We start from the raw sequence: 25,552 nt of genomic DNA on the forward strand, positions 1-25,552 counted from the left end.
AATGGACAAAAAAAAAATCCAAAAGAGCCAGCAAGAGAAGAGCAGAGACTTACAAAGCAAATATAAATATAAATAAGGACAGATGCATTCATCCAGATCATCCAATCCTGAGCTGTTGAACACAGAATCCCGGTCCATGAGAGACAGAGCAGGGGCAGCTCTCAGAAGGAATCTTGGACCATGGATGGGAGTCGTAGGTTTGACCCCCGGGATCATCTCTGTATCACTGCTGGACAGAGGCATGGCAACGGCATGGTATTAGTATTTTTTAGTAGGGTAGGAAAGCCACACAACTCAACTCTGGGCTTATAAATGCCATAGGGCAGATAGCCTAGTATGAACCTATGAACCTATGAACCTATGAGTATTAATTGGGCATCGGATAACCAAGTTTCAACAGAGGAAAAGGCTTCCTGTGTGACTTTTTGCAGTTTGGGTAGGGACTGGGCTGAGCAGATGTTGGTCGAGTCATCTGCGTATTGTATGAGTGTGCCATGTGTGGTGACAGAGGCTAGATTATTTGTGAAAACAGAGAAGAGTAGGGGTCCAAGGATGGATCCTTGAGGAACCCCTATGGAGACAGGTAGTTGGGAGATATGTCATTCTGCCATACAACAGATTGTTGGCGGTCAGACAGGTAACTCTGAAACCAGTTGGTGACTGATTGTGAGAAGGATAGGTTATTGAGGACAGAGATAAGTTGTTTGTGTGGGACCATGTCAAATGCTTTAGATAGGTCTAGGAAAGTAGCAGAGGAGAGATAGCCATTGTTTTTATGCTGAAGGATAGTGTTAGTAAAGGAGAGTAAGGCAGTGGTGGTGCTATGGCTTGGTCAGAAACCATGCTGAGGACTGGAAAGGAGGTTGTTAGTAAGGAGGTAGTCTGAGACCTGAGAGTGCATGCATCTCTCTAGTATTTTGGAGAGTGGAGAGAGAATAGCTATGGGCTGGTAATTGGTTAGTTCTGTGAAGGGTCCGCCTTTGTGGAGGGGAATTATATGTGATACTTTCCACAGTGTGGGAACATAACTTTATGACAGAGATCGGTTAATCAAGATGGATACTGGGTAGGCCAGAGCATCAGCTGCGATTTATAGGTATTCACTTGGGAGGTTGTCTGCTGCTAATTTGGTGGGTTTAAGTTTAGCTAAGAGTTTTTTATGTTGGAGGTAGGTACAGGAGAAAAATAGAAGGCAGTGGGGTGATTAGTAGTTGAAGGTGTGGGTTGGAGGGGAGGGGGGTTGTGTTGTTTAGCTAGTGATAGTATGGTTTGTGTGAAGTGTGTGTTGAATGAGGTAGCAATATTTTCTGAGGAGTGAGGGGATGTTAGGAGGAGGGGTACTGACTTTACCTGGGTGGTGGATGGAGTTTATGGAGGACCAGAATTGTTTGGGGCTGTGTTTGGAGGAGTCTAGGGCAGACTGGTAGTATTGGAATTTGTCCTGTTTTATTAGCTTTTTGACTCTATTGCGTAGTTCTAGGAATTTCTGTCTAGTTGAGGGGGTCTTGGTTTTGCTACTCTAGTTCTTTTTTTTGGAACTCTAGTCCTATGACTTAATGATCAGCATACATATGAAAAAGATACTATGAAGACTTATGAACAGGTGTTGTATGTCTTTGAAGATTTAGTATGTAAGGGTATTTTTATCTGATAAATGAGGCCAAGAATAACTTCTACAGCACTCCAGAATTCTTATCACCTAAGAGACCTGGTGTATCTGGCTGTGGGAGTTTAACAACTCTCTTCTGAAGTTTGTGACACAGCATATGCCTTTATTTATTTAGCCTTGATTGAGTCAGTCCAATGAGTCTAGTGGTCTCTTCAGGGAAGACCTGACTAGATATTTATACTGACTGGGAAAATTTGGCCAGGACATCAGGAAAATTACATTATTTTTTACAATAAATACCAGAAAGCATACTCAGGAGTGCAGCATACCCTAATGTTGCACTATAGTGTCAGTAATTTATTTATTTATTTTTATTTAACATTAGTTACTGGGAAATTCTGACTGGAAACAAACAAATTTTCAGTGGATGCCCAGGGAGAAATGCTCTAGACCCATGTCTTTGGAAAAATTGAGCCAATAATCTGGGGTGGGAATTGAAATTGCAGCCTTCTGATCTTGCAGCACCAAAGAGGAGTGTGCTTCTTATTCACACACACACACACACACACACACACACACACACACACACACACACACACACACACACACACACACACACACACACACCACTTCAGCCACGCTATTTGAAAGACTCTGGCATCTTTTAAGTAAACTTAATTGTGTCATTTGGCATAAAGATTATTGTTAGGTAACACTTGCTGTCACTACCCTCTACAAAAAAATTATCACTGTGCTGGTGTCACAGGTCTTGTCTAGTTTCTAGGCAACATCCTTGTTATCTAGTATGTTATTGAATTATTACATTTTTGACTATAAAGTATTTTTTCTGTTTGACAGGCAGTTTTATCATTAGATATATGTCACTGTGATGGGTGTCCTGTTTGCACCATGTTGTACAAATGTATTCAAAAAGATGTTAGATAATTAAGTCTTGCTATTGAATTACATTGTTCATAGTCCCCTTTCACCAGCACATTCTCCTTGCACACCCCGCTCATCTCCTTCTGTTCTGATCATTCTTTCAGTCACTACTGCCAACAATAATGTTGACTCATCACTTGAATCATCCTGATCCGTGATATTAAACAATATTTCATAATCCAAACTTCCTGTTAGCACCTTAGTTATAATCAGCTCCTGCTTTCAATCTCCTAATCATGAACTACTGAATGGTGCCCATTTGTACTTTATATCACTTTGTTCATGTTATCAAAGCCATCTCCACTCTCCAATACTCTGGCATTATTTGCTTTTTTCCTCTTTTTAATCAGTGCTAGCAGCTAAAATCTCTTCTATGCCAACAGTACTGCTTGTTTCTGCCATCATACTGATTTCTTCCAGCAACCCCCACTCCAGAAAGAGGTGTACATTGATCATCGAAATACATCTTATGCAATGAACCAAAGAATAAAAAAAACAACAGAAAGACAAGCGCTCTACATCAAAATGTATTTCGATGATCAATGTTGCTGTAGACTTAAGTAAACAGTGATTGGAGCAGAATACTATAAAAGCGCTCCTATTGGTATGTACTCAGTCTTACATGAATGGTCAAGTATTCATGAATTCTAAATTTTGATTGGTATTTAAGAGGAACCAAATGGTTACTTCCAATTGGTTGAATTATTACAATTCACTATTTGATTGGTGAATAAATAAAATGCACATATTTTATTTTATATTTTCAATAGAACTACATAGTGATTTTTTTATATTCTTACACTGATTTTTGTATTCTTATATTGATGTAAGTATATTAAGGGGGTAATATTATTATTATGATATAACTTGATAGGATAATGATTGGTACAGTTTGACAGGATGATGGTCGGAATATTTCCATGTGACTGGTAATATGGACAACACGTTTTAACCAATACAATTTTTGAGTTTTTTTGCACCTGATTGGTTATTTTTATGCAATTAATAACCTAATTTGTTTATGTAATAACTTGAATGTTAATATTTTGTTGTATTTTTGAGATTTTGGTATAATATTCAAATATTAAGGTATATATATATATATATATATATATATATATATATATATATATATATATATATATATATATGTGTTATTTATTCATTCTACATGTGTATGGCTGTGCTTATTTTGTAAAACTTCTAAATGTACAACACAGAACTGTGACCTTTGGCCATAATAGTCATTGGTTACTCTGACTATAAAAGGATGTTGATAAATTTAATTAATAGATCTGATGAAGGACTTAATTCAAGTCCAAAAACGCTAATCTTTTTTCTTGTCTTTATTGTTTTTAATTTTATTTTAAAATGACCACAGCTTTGGTGATTGCTACAGTCTTTGGTTTGTACGAGGTATCTAAGCTCTGTGATGATTTCTTTGCTGCTCTCCCATTCATTTTTTGGTTTCTACTAGGGATTTGGAGTTTGGGAAGGCAGCACATGGCTGAAGGTCTTGAAAGGAATCATACAGAACTAGAGTTGCATTATCGTCCCCATATGGTATCTGGTATTGCCTCCAACAGGATGAAAAAGCTTACACAGCTAGAAGGTAATCCTCTGCTTAAGTTGAACTTTTTGAATATGAATAATATGGAAGAAGTACAACCACAAGATATGAATACATTTATGCTAAAGCTACGAGAGCTAGAAAATCTTCTCTGAAAACTGAAAAGACAACAATAGCAGAGACTACATTTGGAAGAATATTTGTTTCATAAGATAATTCCTAGAGGGCTATGAGTACTGCTGATGCCTACGTATGGAAATGCATTTCCAGAATTAATTTAGAACTGGACTTCAATTATATTAGGTTATTAATTGACTATTTTACACGAAAAGAAAAAGATCGTATTCATTCTGTAGAAAAATTGCAAGCTGACCTCAATAGTATTTTTAAAGAACAAATATATCAAACCAAACTAGATGAGTTATATCTGAATGTGTCGCTCTATGACACAAAGTTAGAAAAAAATGAAATCTAATAAGCTGTCTAGAGACTACCAAGATTTTAAAAATGTCCATATTTTCAACTGGCCTCATATAAAAGATTCCAAAACGGTTGAATAAATGGAAGGAACAATCTAAAGAGAAATCCCAGGAACAGATGGACAATATTAATAATGATACATCTACATTGGAAATCCAGGAGGTTAATATTCAAAATGTCAATGTTCCAATACAAATAGATGTGACACTTGGAGCTAAACCTAAAGAAATTAATGCTACTACTGCATTTCCATAACCCCCTTTACAGATTCCAGCCAGAAGACAAATGGACTACAAAGGATCAGACAATATAGAAAGGAGATAAAGGAGGCTCTCCTCAGAATGGAAAGAACATCTGAACAAACGTCATCAGAAACAACCAATTTAGTCTTTAATCTATCCAGCAAAACACTAACTAATGAACAAATGCTCATACTGAATAAGGAATTCACGGGGTCCATATCATAAGCTCCATACCTCCACAGGAATAACATGACCAAAATTCTTATGAGCACACTTTATTCCAAACAAGAATAAAAAGTGCGTTCATAAGAATTTTGGCCCTGTTACTCCTGTGGAGGTATGGAGCTTACGGTACGAACCCAGTGAATTGCTTTTCTAAGTTGGTTTTGGTCAAATATACTAGCAATTTCATCTGCGTAGTTTTGTCATACTGAATAAGGGACTGAGTTTTGTGCCAGCAACACATACTAGATTAAATGAAGTTGCACTCAGTTTACAACTATTTGGTCACAATATAATGCTGTGAACTTTCTTTCCTAAGGATACTGAATACATCAAGGATATGTTTCATAAACCCAGTTACCAGCTGTAGAGACATTTATTCAAGTACGTAAAATGGAATTGGCGGAATGCCTGGAACAAAGAAGAAAATGCTTTCACAATATGAACAAGTTAGAAAAGGATGCATTGTGTGAACTCATTAATGACAAAACCATTGTAATAAAACCCACTGACAAAGGGGGAGGTCTTGTCATTATGGACAGTGACAAATATGAAAACTCAATGAGGTTGTTATTGAATGAAAGTAACACTTGTATGTTGGCTAATAAAGTTTTTGTCAATGCAATGAACATTAAAGTTAAAACAAAATTGACAACTATGTTAAGAAACAACCAAATACTCCAACGACAGTAAAGCACCAAAACAGGCACAGAAAGCTGTATGTGAAACACTCCATGGCTTTGGACAAAAAAGATTTAATGCGAACCCGATGGGTATTCATAAAAAACTCCTCAGTAATACAAAAACAGAACACAGTAGTACGCAGTTGTTAAGCGCTTTCATCTGACAGTCCGCAGACTTCATCAGAACAACTTTCATAATAACCTAGTCATTTAAATAAGCACATTTGGCGCCAAAACAATAAATGCTTTAAATTGATTAAACCTATAATGAATTAATTATATATATATATATATATATATATATATATATATATATATATATATACATTATTGCTTCGATATATATACATAAATAAATAAATACCATAATGAATTAAATACATAGTATTGATATATGAATTGTGCAATATGTAATAATAAAAAATGCAAGTTTATATAAAATCTTAATAAAATACTTGTAAAATATATTCAAATTTATTATGACATTTGCTTGAATACCCTGCCTATATGGCAAAATGCTAAACCCCACATCTCAAAGTAAATAAATACTAATTTTCTCTCTCTCACATTACAGGGACTAGCCCAGACTTAAAAATGGTTTAATGCTTATAAAATCATTTATACCTGGAAGTCTAGTGGCATCCGTAAGAATCTGCCATTTGCTCTCCTTCATAGCCAGTAATGTTTTGAAATTACCCCCTTGTACTGTAACATCAACATGGTCCACTATTGCAAATTTAAATTGATGCTTGTCACCACTATTCATAATATGCTTATATATAGCATTTTTCTTGTTTTTGGTTTTAATAGAATAACTGTGGTCATATATCCATTGTCTCAGTTGTCTCTCCGTTTTACCTATGCAGAACGCCGGACAAAAACTACAAGTAGCAATATAAACCACATACTTGCTCCTTATTAAAGTTCTATTAAAATTGTCCAATTTAAATCTAGCTAATGTTAAGAAACAAGCTAATCACCCAGTCCCTATACAACTGGTTTTGGTGGAAAACTCCCTTTATTCCAATCATTAATGGGCTCCTCAAAGTGTATAAAAATGTAGAGAATCCACCACTAAGACCAATTGTATCAGGCAATGGCTGGCTAACAGAACCATTATGGATATATATTGAGAACCAGTTGAAACCAATACTTGCAGGTATATGAACTATTCTTAGAGACACTAAACAATTTTTGGAACTTTTGTCACAAAGTATGAAAGTAAATAACACCTTGAAACAATATTTTATGGTGAGTCTCGATGTGAAGAATTTGTTCACAGTAATACCAAAGAAAGAAGGAAATGAACATGTACAACATTATCTCGACACATACAAACATCTGCGCCATGAGAACTAGACTAATGTGTGAATTGTTGGACATTGTGCAAAATAACAATGATTCTTGCTCCCTCCCCTCATAGATCTGCAACATTCCATCTCCACTCACACGCACCCTACTAAAGCTTATGTTTCACACTATAATTATTTTAACTTAGACCTTCTGAACTCCCTCCTCAATAACTTCCCTGATTGCTTATCTCAATACTGTTCTTAATTCTGAATGTTTCTCAAATTTATGCCTAAATGTATTTTTCTCAAAATTTTGCCTAAATGTATTAATGTTTTACCTCTACTGTGCATAATTGTCTAGTAATTTTAGCATCTATTTAACTCTGCCTATATCACAGTCTTTCTCCTCATCCTTAAATGTTTTCTCAAATTCAAGCCTAAATGTATTAATTTTTATCTCTACTCTGTATAATTATATTGTAGTTAATGTATGTACCTAATTTTTGTCTATATTGGAGCTTTTCTCCCCAGGACTCCATTGAAAACGGGTTCTTTTGGCCCAATGGACTATCCTGGTAAACCAACTGCAAATAAATAAATAAATAAATAAATAAATTTTATATTTAAAAATAACACCTACTGGCAAAAATGGGGTGTAGCCATGGGCACACCCTGTGCGAATTCCTATGCCAACCTGGTACTGGCTGATAGGGAGCACCAGTTTATTTTTAATAATGTTAATCTTCGTGCTGCTATAACATTTTATGCAAGGTTTTTGATGATATATATTTCATATGGGAAGATCTGGAAAATTTGGAGAAATTTATCTCATAGTTACATACTACTACTACATGTTTCCTAGAATTCACTATGCAATGTTCTTCCACAGATATTGAATTTCTGGATGTGAAACTTCATAGAGAAGAAAATGGTATGTTTAATTCTACTTTATATAGGAAATTGTGTAGAAAAAATATTTTTCTATGGAGAGGCAGTGTGCACCCCCAGCATATATATACTAACGTAATCACTAATCAGATATCCTGGGTATCTAGGTTGTCTACCAAGGATGATGACTTTCGTGAAACTGTGAAACAACTGGATGGAGAATTAATACAACGTGGCTACACTCCAATGGAAATAGAAAAGGCCATGAATCAAGCCAAATACATCAGGAAAGAGAAGGTTCGACCATATTTGCAAATGAATCCCTCCAGGGATGCAAATCTAACCAATACTGCCATCATGAAACTGAATTTGAATCATGAAAAGGCTGGTAACAGAATTATACTCACATATGTGAGTGATACTAAGTACAAGTAATTAAGGTTGTGAAAGAGGTCATCATTTCTCTCTACTCTTCCCTCATTAGACCAGTCATAGAGTATAATGCCCCATTTGGCATGTACCTCACTATACACCTGCAACAGCTGGAGAGGCCACAAAAGTACCTCATGAAGAGGATCCTAGGCCTTAAACACGTCCTACTCCAGCTATTCTCTATCTCATATAATTTACTAAGAGGCGATCTCAGCTTGACTTACAATGCCATGTTGGACCCAGCTTTGTTAGAAATGCTATATCTAAAGAAAACCCAATCCCTCTGCACCACACATTCCAGAGACCTCAACCTCATTACCACAATCAACAGAACATGCTGGAGGGACAGGCTCATAACCCAGTGACTTCCCATGATCTGGAATAGACTTCACATGCATGTCAAGTACCGCACCTCACTAGCCCTCTTCAAGAGAAATAATGATGAGTGGATGGCAAATAGAAAGTTCACCCCGGGATCACTCCAGTGGCTGTACTTGGTAGAGCCACTGGGAAATAACGACGGGCAGCACAATGCCAGAACACTTCTATGGGCTAGGCTTGTAAAGGCCCCAGGGCCATTAGCCTAGTACACACCTATGAACCTATGATGATGTTGGTACAGTAATGTCACATTCCATCTTTCCCCCCCCAAAAAATGGTGAAGCCCAGAGAGGCTGCAGCTGTGTTAACTCTTCAGAGAGAAATGCTTATTCCTGCTTCTTCTGCACAAAAATACCCCTGAAAAAATCACTTTCCAGACATTTTGATGTGGATACAATTACTTATATCAGAAGGAAATTACTGGAAATTAAATGGATTACTACAACAAGCTGCTGGCTTGAATCTCTATTGTCTGTAGAGCATTTGGGGCCTATATCACTTGCAGAAATTGTAGATCACTGTATTTTAAATAGGAATGCTATCAGAGCTCTGAAACTTCACAGGGTTGTTTCTGGAATACCTCAGAGCAGCTACAAAAGAAAACGATGTGAAGGAACAAAAAAAAGAGGCTGCAGAGGCAGAGCTGCTACTAAACTGAAGAGAAACCCCCACAGGCCTGCATTACCTTCAGTATTACTTGCAAATGTTTGCTCACTGGATAATAAGATGGATTATCTGAGAATGGAGCTCAAAAAAATAAGGCGAGGGACACTTGTATGTTCATTTTCTGTGAAACTTGGCTGCATAGTAACATTAGTGACAATGTTGTGAACCTAGATGGGCTAACTCTCTTTAGAGCAGATAGATGTAAGGCACAGACTGGTAAAGCTAAAAGTGGTGGTGTGTGCATCTATATTAATAATAGATGGTGCAAAGACTGTAAGCTGTATCAATCATACTGCTCTAAAGATGTGGAAATATTGACACTAAAATGCAAGCCTTTCTATGTACCAAAGGAAATCAGTGGGATATATGTCACAGTAGTGTACATCCCACAAGTGCTAACACTACTGAAGCTCAAAATAAACTCCATAATATTACCTGTGAGCCACAAAGCAGAAACACAGAATTTGCACACATGATAGTGGGTGATTTCAACAGAGATGAGCTTAAGCAGGTGCCCCATTTTTATCAGAATGTGGATTTCCCCACCAGAGGGGAGAATACCTTAGACAAAGCTTACTGCAATATTAAAGGGGACTTTAAAGCTTTGAAGCACCTCAACATAGGCAGCTCTGATCACACTGGCATCCTGCTTCTGCCTACCTATAAGATGGCTTTGATCTGAGAAAAAACAACTAAACAGATCAGAGTCTGGCAGAAGGGTTCCATGGATTGCCTTCAGGACTGTTTCAATAGCACCTGCTGGGAGGTCTTCAAAGAATCGACTATGCACACCCTCCAGTTACACACAGACATGTATACTGAATCAGTTCTTGCCTACATAAATAAATGCATGGAGGATGTAAAGTACAGTTGTGTACCTACCATAAATGTAGATGTTCAAGTGTATTCACTGTTGCAGTCATTACATTTGGGTTATCCTGCTGGCAGACTACCCGCAGTCAGCCTGAATTCCAAAGTCCTGGTCTGGTGTCGGTTGCTGTTGCCTCTTCCCTGACATCAGTGCGCCAGGGGTATAAAAGATGCAGCCGATGCCATTTTCTTCAGTTTTTCTTGCCCCAGATGTCAGGTGCCCCCAAAAGGGTAGGCTGTAAAAATTATGATCATAAAAAAGCATGCACGTAACCTTCATCTACAAGCAAATACACCACATAGGTTGTATAGAATAGATAGGTACAGATAAGTCCCAGCAAAGAAAAAGGGAGATGGTGGGAGGGTAACCTGGACTGCAGCAGTGAATACACTCGAACATCTACATTTATGGTAGGTACACAACTGTACTATGTTCATCGTGTTTCACTGTTGCAGTCATTACACTTGGGTTGAATCCCAAAGCTGAGGTTGGGCAGCTGGGCCTAAATAGAGTTTGGAGTGGCTAAGAGGCCCTGCAAAACTGCAGTGGCAAAGCCTGCTCTGGATTTAGAGTAGAGAGGTAAATGGTAGTGCTTTGTAAAAGTGTGCACTGATGTCCATGTTGCAGCCTCCAAAATATCCTTGGTTGGTACTCCTCTGAGGAAGGCTGCTGAAGTGGCTGCTGCTCTGGTAGAATGTGGCCTAATACCCTTGGGCACTGATTTGCCATGTTGTGAATAGCAGAAATGAATGCAGTGGCCTATCCATTTTGAAATAGTCTGCTTTGAAATGGCTTTTCCTTGGGAACCTGCAGCATATGCCACTAAGAGTTGCTCAGTCTTTCTGAAGGTTTTAGTCTTATCCAAGTAAAAGCGTAGCTGTCTGTGTATGTTCAAAGTATGCAGAAGTCTCTCCCCCTTATTCTATGGGTTTGGATAAAAGGTAGGCAAATGTATGGTTTGGTTAAGAGCCACGCTGGACACTACCTTAGGCATAAATGTCGGGTTTGTCCTTAGAGAAACCCTGTCCTGATGGAAAATAATAAAAGGTTCCACAGCCATTATTACCTGTAACTCTGAAACTCTTCTTGCTGAAGTTATTGCTAGGAGAAGAGTGGTTTTCCATGACAAGTATTTTATCTCTGCTGTATTGGCTGGCTCAAAAGGAGGCAGTGTGAGTTTTTCCAAGACAAAAGTGAGGTCCCATGTAGGTATTGCAGCTCTCCTTGGAGGTCTTATGTTTTTGGCCCCTCTGAGAAACTGTCTTAGCAGTGGATGAGAAAAAATAGGTAGGTCCGTATTGTAATGAGCTGAAATGGCAGAGGCATGGATCTTAATTGATGAGAAGGACAGGCCTCTGTCCAGCATCTCAGTTAGGTATTGTAAAATCTGAGGAATATTTGGTTCAAGCGAGTCAATTCCCTGTGCTTGGTTCCAAGCACAGAATCTCTTCCATTTTTCTGCATAAGATTTTCTGGTGCTGGGCCTCCTGGCCTCCAAAATAACATCCATAACTGCTTTAGAGAGAGGTGTGTTCTGAATGATTACATTATCCGCCATGCAGCCAGATTTAGGGTTCTGAGCTGGCTGTGCAGGATCTGATTGTTCTGTTGGGTCAGCAAATGAGGTATTAGAGGCAATGTCCAGGCTGGGCCTTGAGACAAGCTCTTTAGGATTGGGTACCAGTGCTGCGTGGCCAGTCTGGGGCAATCAGTATCATTTTTGGCTTCTCTTGTCTGACCTTTAGGAGTACCTTGGAGAGGAGAGGCAGAGGAGGGAAGGCATATACTGTAAGGGCTTTCCAGCTGAATGAAAGGGCGTCCAATTTCCATGCTTGCTTGTGATAAGTCCGAGTGCAGAATCTCTGTAGCTGGCAGTTGTGAGGGGAGGCGAATAGATCTATGTCTGGACATCTCCATTTCCTTGTTATCATGTTGAAGATCTGTGGATCCAGTTTCCACTCGTGAGGATCCATGAGGTTTCTGCTTAGTTTGTCTGCCAAAGTATTCTTTCCTGGCAGGAATTGTGCTTGCAGATGTACCTGATAAGTCAATGCTGTGTTCCACAAAGTCATGGCTTGCCTGCAGAGGGTGTAGGACTGTGTACCCCCCCTTGCTTGCTTATATACCACATGACTGTAGTATTGTCCGTCTTTATCAGTAGTTGTCCTGGATGAAGTAGGTTGTTGAAGGCTGTCAGGGCATTTTGTACAGCTAGCATCTCTTTTTGATTGATATGAAGATGCATTTGGTTTGTGGGCCATGTGCCCTGAATACATTTTCCTGCCATGTGCACCCCCCAGGCATAATCTGATGCATCTGTTGTTAGTGTCTGCCTGGCAGTGGGTAAGGTGAATGGCTGTCCGTTGTTGTGGTGACAGGTCTGTGCCCACCATTGAAATTCCTGTTGCAGGCAGGGAATGAGAGTAATTACTGTTTCCAGGCTGTGGCAATGTTGAGTCCAAACACTTTTTAGATACCATTGTAGTTTCCTCATATGCAGTCTTGCATATGGAATTAGTAGAATGCAGGATGCCATGTAGCCCAGAGCCTGCAGAATTTTTCTTGCAGATAACTGGGTCTTTGTTGCCATGTCTTTGAAGTAAGAAGTCAGATGCCTTTGTTTGTCTGGCATGAGATAAGCCATCTGGGCAGTTGTATTTAAGCTTGCACCCAGGAATATTATCTCTTGAGAGGGTGCTAGTTTTGATTTATTTTTGTTTACTGTGTACCCTAGGTAAATTGGTAATCTTTTTACAAATGCCAGATGCTGTAGTAGAATATCTTTGTCCTTTGCTTGAATAAGGCAGTCGTCCAAGTAGGGGTATATTTGAATTTTTCTTTGTCTGCAAAATGCAATTACTGGTGCCAGGCATTTTGTGAAGACCCTGGGTGCAGTAGATAAGCCAAAGGGCAGTGCAGGGAATTGGTAGTGCATTGAGCCAGCTATGAATCTGAGGTATCTTCCGCAAGATTGTCTGATTGGGACATGCAGGTATGCCTCTTTGAGGTCCAAAGTTACAAGCCAAGCCTTCTTGTCCAGCATGGGCAGAAGCTGCTGTAGAGTCAACATTTTGAATTTTGGGACATCCAGAAAAGTATTTAAAATAGACAGGTCCAGAATTGGTCTCCAGGCTTTGTCCTTTCTTGGTATTAAGACAAGTCTTGAGTAAAATGCTTGTCCCTGCTCTTGTTGTGGCACTGGCTGAATAGCCCCCATGTCTATGAGGGAAGAAACTTGTTTTTGTGCCTCTTGCCATTGATTGTGTGGCAGGTCTGGCATACCTTTTGCCTTTGGAAGGGTGTGAAAGTGGAACCTGTAGCCCTGAGAGACTATATTTAAGACCCATTTGTCCTGGGTGATCTTGTGCCAGTTTTGTGAAAAAAGTGCTAGCTTTCCCCCTAAGGGTGCTGCCAAAAAATAAGTACTTGGCATTGGCAGAGGGAAGTCATTGGGACTGTTTTCTATAAGGCTGTAATTTGTCTTCTCCGCTTTTGGAGGTAGAAGCACCCCACTGTTTGGGACTGTATGAGCCCTGGGGCTGTTGCCTGCCTCTAGGGCATCTTAATCTGCCTCTTTGTTGTCTGTCTGACACTGGAAAGGACCAATTCTTAGAGGGCCAGTTCCTGCTAAATCTGGGTGGCTGTACCTGTAAGAAATCCTTTACTGTCTGCATAGATTTTGCCTTATCCTCCATTTTCTTTAACACCTCCTCTGCCTTAACACCAAACAAAGTATCATGCTGTAATGGACCATCCAGTAATTTTGCTTTAACATGATCAGGCAGATTCTATTCCTTTAACCAAGCATGCCTTCTAATAACAGAACCTGTAATAGCGGCCCTGCACAAGGCCTCCAGTGAATCATAACCACATTGCAAAGTATGTTTTCCCACTTGTTCAGCTGCATGCAATAAATCCTGCAAATCTTTGTTCTCAGAACATTCAGAATTTGTCAACATTTTTTGTTTTAACAAAGACATTAAGTATTGCTGATATTTGAGCATATGAAACTGACAATTTAAAGCCCTTACAGCCAAGGTAGCAGAAGTGTAAACGTTTTCCCCCATCTGTCCAAAGCCCTAGAATCTCTATCTGAGGGGACAGGGTTTTTTGGCAGAAGCAGCCTTGACCCCTTTGGGACCCTGTGCGATAGTTTCTGGGTCAGCAGCAGGGTTTTTGTAAAGAAATTTATGGGAGTGTGGGACCCTGTAGTATCTGTCCGGCTTAACAGGGGCAGGAGGTAAAGAGTCTGGAGACAGGCCGGACTCTGAAAAAACATCATCTACTATGTCTAGAACAGGGGGATTGCAAGAGGTCTGTGCTGAGGAAGTAAAAGAAAGTCTCTAAGTCTTTTCTTAGAATCGGAATAATCCTGGCTCTCCCAATGGAAATGCTCCCTCATGGTATGCAGGGTTTCCCCAAAAGAATAGTCCTCAGGAGGAGAAGCTGAAGGAATAGAATCTTCAGCATCAGAATCCTCATAGGGAGGAACAGAATATCCCTGATCAGAAGAGGAATCATATTCAGTGTCTTGCCTAGGCCTCTTATCAGGAGGGGGATGGGAACCCCTGATCAAAGTAATTAGGTCTTCGGCCAGTTTGAGCATCTGTTTCTTAGGCATAGAAGCCTGTCCTGGAGAATGCTGTACTGGTTTCCTTGTCTTTAAAACTGTTTTAGACTTTGTCTTGGATGCTGAAGTAGGCTTTATATAAAGTTGTGTAGGTCTGAAGACACCCTCAGAAGGCGATGCCTGCTCAGCGGCTCCGGACCCATCTGAGGGATTAATTTCCGAAGGGCCAATACCTTGAGTATCCAGAGGCCTAGCTGTCTCCATGTGGGAGTCGGAGGCGGCCTGTGGCTCTGAGGTAGTGGGAGTCAGGGGCTGCGAAAGCGCCTCACTGAGCACCGGCGAACTGGCGACTGGCCTAGAAGAGGCTTCGTCATCGGTTTTGGACCTCGGATGCTTGTCCTTTTCTTTATCCTTGCGTTTTTTTATGAATTCCGGTCATCGGTTGTTCCGATGGCATTATGCAGTTAAACCTTCTGCCAAAATAATGAAAAGCAAAATCGTACCGACGCTTAATAGTGCGTTGGTTAAATCTAGCACAAAACCGACAACTAGCAACGTCGTGGTCAGGGCCTAGGCAAGGAATACAGTAAGAGTGGAAATCCTTATGAGGTATTTGCTTCCCACAAGAAATACAATTGTTAACTTTTTCTGACATCGGTCTGGAGCAAGAAAAAAGTTTCCCCAATGGGGTACTTAGCTTTATTGAAGACTTTGGATCTAAAATTCGATTTCGAAAATCTCAGGAGTTGGCCGGCTGGCACTTGCGAACTGCTTTTGCTTTGGGCACCGTGCGGCAAGAAAGACTGAAGAAAATGATGTTGGCTGCATCTTTTATACCCCTGGTGCACTGACGTCAGGGAAGAGGCGACAACAACCGACGCCGGACCAGGACTTTGGAATTCTGGCCGACTGCGGGTAGCCTGCCAGCAGGATAACCCAAGTGTAATGACTGCAACAGTGAAACACGATGAACTTCTACCATGATTAGTGATCAGCAGTATGGTTTCATGCTGGGAAAGAGCACTACAGATGTGATGTTTGCTCTGAGAGTGTTGACGGAGAAATATAAAAAAGGCCGGAAGGAGTTACATTGTTTCTTTGTGGACTTAGAGAAGGCATATGACAGAGTGCCTAGAGAGGAGTTGTAGTATTGTATGAAGAAGTCAGGAGTGGCAGAGAAGTATGTAAGGGTGGTACAGGATATGTACAAGGGTAGTGTGACACTGGTGAGGTCTGTGGTGGGAGTGATAGAGGGAATAGAGTTGGCAAAAGTGGATGAGTTTAAGTACTTGGGATCAACAGTTCAGAGTAATGGTGAGTGTGGAAGAGAGGTGAAGAAGAGAGTACAGACAGGGTGGAATGTGTGGATAAGAGTGTCAGGAGTGATTTGTGACAGACGGGTACCAGTAAGAGTGAAAGGGAAGGTCTACAAGAGGGTAGTGATACTAGCTATGTTATATGGGTTGGAGACGGTGGCATTGACAAAAAGGCAAGAGTCTGAACTGGACATGGCAGAGTTAAAGATGTTAAGATTTGCACTGGGAGTGACGAGGATGGACAGGATTAGGAATCAGTATATTAGAGGGTCAACTCAGGTTGGACGGTTTGGAGACAAAGTCAGAGAGTGAGACTGTGTTGGTTTGAACATGTGCTGAGGAGGGATGCTGGGTATATTGGGAAAAGGATGCTATGGATGGAGCTGCCAGGTAAGAAAAAAAAAAGGAAGGTCTAAGATTAGGTTTATGGATGTGGTGAGAGAGGACATGCAGATGGTTGGTGTGACATGGGAACAGCCGAAAGAGAAGAGAGAGATGTAACTACCATGAAAGCCATCACTGTAAGAGCTAATCAGTAGCCCTGGCTCACCAGGAATGTCTATGAGCTACTGAGGGGAAGAAACACAGCCTTCAAAGCAAATGACAAAGAAAGGTTAAATGTGGCCAGGTCAAAGCTGAAAAATGGCATCAAAGAGGCAAAGAGGGGGTATGGAAGGAAAATTTAGATCTGCTTCCAAGACATGTGGGACATGAAAAGCCTATGGCAGGAGATACAGAAGCTCACATACTATAAGACCAAATCACCCCAATGTGATGACAGCTTGGAATTCCTAAATGAACTGAACTTCTTCGGCAGATTTGAGGAAAAGAAAACCATCATACCTTCTAAAACAAACACTGACAAAGAGGAGACAGTGCTCACCTTAAACTCCGAGAAGGTGAGACTTCAGCTTAAGATGGTGAATCCTAGGAAGGCTGCTGGACCAGACAACATACCTGGCAAGGTGTTAAAGGGGTGTACTAATCAGTCATCCCTGGCTATGGAGAAAGTTCCCTCGTGTTTCAAAGAAACATGTATTGTCCCACTTCTGAAGAAACCCAACCCTACCTGCCTCAATGACTTCAGACCGGTCGCCTTAACCTCAAATGTCATGAAGTACTTTGAGAGGATTAACTGTGCAGTTGCTGAGAAGAAGAAACTACAGAGGGTGGTGATGGTGGCTGAGAAAAGCTTGGGCACAAACCTCCCTTCTATTCAGGAGCTTTTCTTTACAACAGCAAGAACGAGAACATATAAAATAATTGATGATTCCACCCATTCAGCCCACAACTAGTTCTCACAACTTGCGTCTGGAAGGAGGTACCCACAGCTTCCACTGTAGGACCACCAGATTCAAGAAGACCTTGTATCCTACAGCTGTGAAACTTATTAATGGGTCCCTGTTAGAACAACGAAAATGCAATATATTGACTGGCTGAAAAGTCTAATATTCTGGACCTTGAGATCGGTTTTGTGAGATCGAGATACAGTGAAGATCGAAAAATTTGCCCTTTCCTCATTGTATTCAATCTCGGAATTGGTATATATAATTAGCGAGGGGTGTGGGGGGGTGCAGCCTCCCACAAAACCAATTTCGAGGTCCAGAATATTCGACTTTTCACCTGTTCGATATATTGCATTTTTGTTGTTTTAATAGAGACCCTTATTAATACAGACACCAACCATAATACCTGATACATTGAAGCTTCTTTTTTCATTTAATCCTGCTGCTCTGTGCAATTACCACCAGCATTACTATTATGCAATAATACGATGGCTATACTGAGTCACATCTAAGGTTAACAAGTGCAATATGGTAACTAAACAGCTGCTGTTCACTAGTCTCTATTTATTCTCTGTCTTAACAGTGTAGGGGTTTGGTGGTGGGTTATTTATTTATTATTTATCACTGGATCATGGGTATCGAATATGTTTATGTAATTTGAACTACCTCTTGCATGTCATACGTATTTTCTTTCTTATGTTATTCTTTGATACCGTTGTATCTGTGTTATTTGCACTGCATTTCTCTCGTGAGCTGACATTTGTAATTTTGTTTAGGCTGCACTTGTGTGGTCCTAAATTACAATAAAGTTTCTTTGAATCTTTTGAATCTTTGACTCTTATCTGCTCCTAGGATGATTTCTCTGACCCCAGCCTTTAGGTTGGGAGTAGCTGGGTTTTAAGAAATTGCTACAACAGTGTTGCAGCAACTTCCTTTGTACAAGATAAGAATGAGATGAGACAGGAACACTAGATTACAGAATGCAGTACTCTGCTAAGGATAGAAAGTGAGCAGAGTTAAGTTTCTCTGATACTGAAACAAATCCAGAACTACAATTTATGGGAAAAATGTGTATCAGAGAGGAGAAGAAAGAAGAAAAGGCAGAGAAAAAAACAAGAGACGGGGGGACAAAGAGATGAAATAACAGGCTGGATGGGGTAATGTTTGCAGAAACTGGCTCTGTTTGATAACTTTTTTCATTGCCAGTTTCAAGCGACTATAATTTAGATTTGCAAAAGATGCTGTGTGGAAAACTTGTGTTGAAATGGTACGTCATTTTCTTTGGCAGTTATCCGTACTTGCATACAGTACTCCCATTTTCCAGAAAATTTCACCTCATATTGCACACATGCATGAGACACTAAAGGAAATTGCATGTAAATAAATGATTACGTTTTCCCCACTTCCTGAGTTATGTTAAGTTGCAATGCACTTTCACTGCTGCTCTCTGTAGCCTTTGTGTATGAATGAGTAATTACTAGCTTACATGAAACACAAGGACTAGCACAGTCAGACCAAGTTTCAGGGCAAAAAAGACAGATCATGAATGATCTGCTTGGGGCAAAAAAGTATGTGTATATAACCACTCACTTCTCCATTAATCCTAAAAAAAATACAAACATACCTGCATAATAAAACTGTCTGGGTCTGTGTTAATATGTAAACTTCAAAGGAGGCAGGATGTGGATGCTTCAGACTAGTGCATCTCTGCTACTTCTGGACCTAGAACAGTACTTTAAAATCCTATTAGATATTTACAGCTGAATACAGGTAATCAGGTCATAGCCTTTAGTGTGTTTACTGTCTTGGTTACATAAGGGAATACAGATTAATGTCTGCCAGATGTTTTAGCATACCTGCCAGTAATACATATGCTGGTAGGAATTAATTGGTCAGATATTTTAAAGATGTAAGATGCAGTTGTAGGGATTACCCATGATTTGTAACATCAATAAATAAGTAGCTTATCATTGGTTACAGATTTAGGGGATGAAGAAACATAATGAAAGTTTACAAAATATTACAAAATAGCTGTAGGGTTCTGTTTTGTTTCTGCTTTTGGCAGAAAATACAGAAGAATTAAAATATCTCATTTTCTAATTATCTGCTTAGTCCAGTTTGGTTGGGGTACCAGAGCCTATCCTGGCAGTCATTGCATGAATAGCTGGGAAATTTATCCCAAACAGGGCACCAACTAATCACAAGATGCACACACACACACACACACACACACACACACACACACACACACACACACACACACACACACACACACACACACACACACACACACACACACAGATGCACACAAACACGCACACACAGACATACAAGTAGAAACACACATGACAACATTTGCACAAGTGTGCACTCAAACACACATACACTGAAGTATGTTGTATTTTGAAAGAAAACACTTAAGTAAAGTATTATTCATGATCTCTAGTTGCTGTGGTGCTATTTCATTTAGTTTTACATTTTAATACATGCTTTTACAGTGGGGGCAAGCCCCCCCTCCATGCTCTGACACTGCATATTCCCTGGGGAAAGATCATATTCCCCAACTTGCACTACTGCTGACCAACTGTTTTGTTAACCAAAGTGGACAACAAAAGAAATAGAGGTTGGCTTAAATTAAAATAAACTGACAGCAGTGGACCCATTTATACATACATATATAATTATGTTCATATATGTGTGTGTGTGTGTGTGTGTGTGTGTGTGTGTGTGTGTGTGTGTGTGTGTGTGTGTGTGTGTGTGTGTGTGTGTGTGTGTGTGTGTGTATTTATTGGGCGGCGCAGTGGTGCAGCAGTTAATTCTGTCACCTCACAGCAAGAGGTTCTCCGGTTCGATTCTCGGCTGGGGTGCCTTCTGTCTGGAGTTTGCATGTTCTCCCTGTGTTCACGTGGGTTTCCTCTGGGTACTCTGGTTTCCTCCCACATTCTAAAGACATGCTTCTGGAGTGTTTCTCCCCTGGCCTCCACTGAAAACAGGACCTGTGGAACCTAGTCAGACTTTCCCAGTCAACAAATGATAAATAAAAATATATATTATATATATATATATATATATATATATATATATATATATATATATAGGTTCATAAGTTCATACCAGGCTATCTGCCCTAGGGCATTTATAAGCCTAGCCAGAGTGTGTTTGGCTTTCGCCACCCATTTTAAATTAATTTTGCTATGCCCTTTTTCGAGGTTAGTATACTGTGCCTCTGTCTAACAGTGACACAGAAGTGATACCCGGGGTAAACCTACGATCTCCCATCCACTCATCAAGATTCCTCTTGAAGAGAGTCAATGAGGGATTCTGCCTAACCTTTACTGGGATTTTATTCCAGAGTGAAGGGAGCCTCTGGGTTATGAATCTGTCCCTCCAGCATGTCCTATTTATTTCAGTGCTGAGGTTCAAGTCTCTCGAGCGTGTGGCTCGATGGGATTTGGATTTTCTGAGGTGCAGCATGTCCATTAATTCCGGGTTGGACATGGCTTTATACGTCAGGCACAGATCGCCTCTGAGCAGGCGGTATGCCACTGAGTAGAGCTGGAGTTTCTTTAACCGGACAGCATATGGCATCTGTTTGAGCCCTTTGATCCTCTTGGTGAGGTACTTTTGGGGTCTTTCCAGTTGCTGCAGGTGTCTGGTAAGGTACATCCCAAAAGGGCATTGTACTCAATTATGGGCCTGATGAGGGATGATTAAAGAGGCATGATGACCTCCCCTGATCTAGATGTGAATCCCTTCATGATTAGGTGGGCTATATAAAATGTTTTTCTAACCACTTTGGCCACGTGGTTGTCAAATGAGAGATTGCTATCAACTTGGGTCCCCAGGTCCCTAATTACTTCTTCTGTACTTAATGGATTACCACCTATGTGGTAATTTGTGGGCACTTTGTTTTTGTCAAAGGGGATGACTATACACTTTTTGGCATTTAGCTTGAGGCCATGGCTCTGACACCAGTTGTCTGTTTCTATGAGGCCCTTTTGGAGGATGCTTGTGTCGGCTGGAGAGTCGATTATGGCGCCCAGTTTGCAGTCATCTGCAAACTTGGTCAGCCACAGTCCTTCCATGTTGGCCTGTACCTCCGAGAAATATATACCGAACAAGAGAGGTCCCAGTTCTGAGCCTTGTGGGATGCCACTTGTAACTGGTTTGGAGTCTGACATGGCTCCAGCAATTCTAACCATGTGGGTTCTGTCCTTGAGCCAGTTTGCAACCCATCTAGTGACATAGGGGTTTATATTTAAGCCGGTGAGCTTATCTATAATGCCCGAGTGGGGTATTGTATCGAAGGCTTTTGCGAGGTCCAGGAAGGCTGTGTGGACCACCTTCCCCTAGTCAATGGCCTTGGTGACTGTTTCAAAGAAATTGACCAGGTTTAAGAGGCAGGTTCTGCCCTTAACAAAGCCGAACTGGGTAGGATCCAGTGTCTGTAGGTCCCCAATATCTTTATTTATGAGGTCCATGATGATCCTTTCCATAGCTTTGCAGACCAAGCTAGTCAGGCTTATGGGGCGATAGTTTCCAGGATCCATTGAGGCACCACCTTTGTGGAGAGGGACCACTGTTGCTGTACGCCACTCTTTGGATACATATCCTGTAGTAAGGCTGAGATTGAACAGTAGTTTTATGTTTGGGTTTAGCTCTTCTTGGAGTTCATGTAGGATATATATATCTATCTATATATATATATGTATATATATATATATATATATATATATATATATATATATATATATATATATATATATATATATATATATATATATATATATATATATATACACACACACACACACACACACACACACACACACACACACACACACACACACACACACACACACACACATAGATATACCTAGCTATATAGATAAACATCAGTCTACTTCAGAAGACTGAAAAACAAAACACTGAATCCCAAAATACTGAAAACTCAAAACACTGAAGGGTGGAGTTTGTGTGTATCTGACTATCTACATATAGATATGGATACAGATGTAGATATGGATAGTGAAAGCTGACCAATTAAATTGATAGTTGTGTGTGCATCAAATGTGTTTTACACGTGGGAGAAAGCTGTTACAAGCCACCTAGACCTCATTATTCCTCTCTCATGGCCATTAAATGCTTAGTGGCGCAGCCATTTCTTTCTCTCACCATTTACTCTTATCTGTGATAGAGAAGACTCTGCTGCCATCTTCCACTTATTTTTTTTACAAAAAAAAAGCTGAACATTCTTTTTACAAAAAGGAGAAAAAAAGCACAAAAAGTGCATTTGCATAAGTTCCACTTACTTCTAATAGTAGATGATCGTAGAAAACACTGCCTTACTGGCATATGGGTAGACGTGCCTTTCTACCCTACCTCTGGCATTCTGTCAAAGCTCAGAGCTCCTCTCACAGACTGTCTGTAAAGGTGAAGGACCAATCTCATCTGGTAAGACCAGAACAGCCCTTCACACTCACAGACAAGACCCTTTCATTTTTCTAGGATCTAACAGGAAGAGCAAATGGAAACAAAAGCTTTGCCAACACCTACTGTTCCAAATGAAATGCCCCTCCAACACACACAACTAAAAAGGTTGCTGAACCAAAACACAACAGCAACTCCAATCAACCATCTATATGCACCCAGCAAAAGGGGGTGGTGAGATGGTACTGCGACTAAGGCAGTATATTCTACAAATATCTGTTAGAGGTATGTGGAATGTATGCAACTGTACTATGTTTAACAAACACACTGCCTTACTGGCATATAAGTAGATTCCCAAAGCTTACCTAACCTTGGAGGAGGAAGAATAAGGACCCAGAAGCCCCCTTGGAGAACTGTCCTCATGAAGTCTGCTCTGGATCTAGAAAAAAAGGATCCACTTTGTAGTGCTTCAAGAAGGTATGGCTAGAAGACCAAGTTTCTGCCTCTAGAATACTTCTAGAGTCCAATCCTTTCCAATATGCCTGTGAATAGGAAAGGGCCTTGCTGGAATGTGCCTTTACCTAGCCAGGATTCCCTTCCCATGATGGGTGTAGCACAAAACAATACCAGAGGACAACTAATGTAAAATTGGGCATTTTTCCAGCCCCGGAAAAGGAAATAAAAGCCTGTTTGGTCTTCCTAAAGGGCTTTGTTCTGTCAAGGTAATACCTGAGCTGCCTATGCACATTCAAGGAATGAAGTATCTTCTCTCCCTTACTCTCATTTTCCAGAAAGAAAACATGGAGAATAATAGACTGACTGAGAATAAATTCTGAGACTACTTTTGGTATGAAAAAAGGATTAGTGCATAACACTATCCCTGTGGAAAATCAGGTAAGGTTGTCCCACCGTGAAAACCTGCAACTCAGAAACTTGTTTTGCAATAAACAAAACAGATTTATATCTTTAGAAGTTGAGATCAGCATGAGCTACTGGTTCAGAAGGTGGTAAGGTCAACTTTTCAAGAATATAACTGAGGTCCCAGAAAGGAGTAATTTGATTGCTATGGGGTCTCATTTGCAGAACTCCTTTAATTACTTATTTTACCAAAACAGAAGAGGATAGAAGAGGATCCACTGGTAGAAAAGCAGAGATGGCTGCTAAGTGCACCCTAATGGACACATACAATAAGCCATCCTGAAGTAGATCACACAAATATTTCAAGACCAGAGGGGCATTAACCTCAATGGACCCTCTGTTTCTATTTAGGCACCACTTAGAAAACCTCATCTATTTATAAACATCAGGTTTTCTGGCATCCTTTAACATGTTCTGCATATCCTTATGAAACAAGTCCCAAAATGGAGTCAAGACTGAATCATCCAGGCTGTCAATTGAAGTTTCTCCAAATCTGCATGCAGCAGTCACCCCTGAGACTGTGTGAGCAGGTCCAGCTTGTCGGGAAGTCTGTGATAATTGCTCTTGCTTAATGCTGAGGGATGTAACTCAATGGTAGAGCACATACTTTGTGTGCATGATGTCCTGAGATCGATCACCAGCACTGCCATAACAATTTGCTATTTGGGTTGGAGAATGGTATAATGGTTAAGGTATTTACTTTACATTCACAAGGTACAGGGCTTGTTTCTCATCTTTGAAAGGAAAATTGACTAGGCTTAAAATGGTCCACAAGGGCAGCTAACCTAGTACTAACCTATGAATCATTAACAGGGACAGCTAAGATTGACTGGGTCAGCCTGGGGTAACCACAATGACCTTTGGTACTTCTCTTTGTACTTTCAGAAGTACCTTGTGAATCAGTGGAAAATGAAGAAACACATACAGGAACATTCCTGTCCAAGAGAATGAGGGTGCATCTGTCCTCCAACCATGGCTGCAAGGGTATCTAGAACAGAGTTTCTCCAGCTGTCTGTTTAGAAAAGAGGTGAAAAGATCTATCTGAGGTTTTCCCCACATTTGGACTAGATCTTAGATTATCACCGCCTTGTGCATCCCCTCATGCAGGTGTGCTCAGTGTCTGCTTAATCTGTCTGCCACAATGTTCTGCTCTGACAGAAGGTATGATACCCAAAGAGTCAGAGAATACTGACAAGCCAGCTCCAAAGTTATCATTGCCAGTCTACACTGTGGAAAAGGTCTCATATCTCCTCATTTGTTGAGGTACCACATCAAGGCACTGTTGTCCATAACCACTGGAAGAGGACCCAGAGTTCAAAGGTGGTTAAAGATTTTTAAGGCAGAATCACAGTCAACATCTCTTAGATATCGATGTTCTTTCATGCATCCATGGACCACCAAGTGGTTTGTACTTGCATCTCCATGACACAACTCACCAAGCGAAGCCAGATGATTCTGTCTGGAGAGACTGTACTGGTACGACAGGGGAGAAGGGAAGCCCTAGATCTACACTCAACTGATCTCTCCACCATTGTAACTCTTGCCTAATGAAAGGCATCAAGACCATTTTCTTGGAGTTGATGAAGCACCACAGAAAGCCTAGTCTTTGTGAGGGTGTCTGACATGACTTTAGGAGGCTCAATTTGAACCCTAGATAGGAGAATAAGGACTAGATATTTTCTAGTGATTCTAAATTCTGGCTCATCATGATGCAGTTGTCTGTCAACCAGAAAAGCCCTGTCTGCAGGGTGAGC

Source organism: Protopterus annectens, chromosome 3.part1 (genome assembly GCF_019279795.1).
Source record: "Protopterus annectens isolate FY-2018-M chromosome 3.part1, PAN1.0, whole genome shotgun sequence".
NCBI classification, from domain to species: domain Eukaryota; kingdom Metazoa; phylum Chordata; order Ceratodontiformes; family Protopteridae; genus Protopterus; species Protopterus annectens.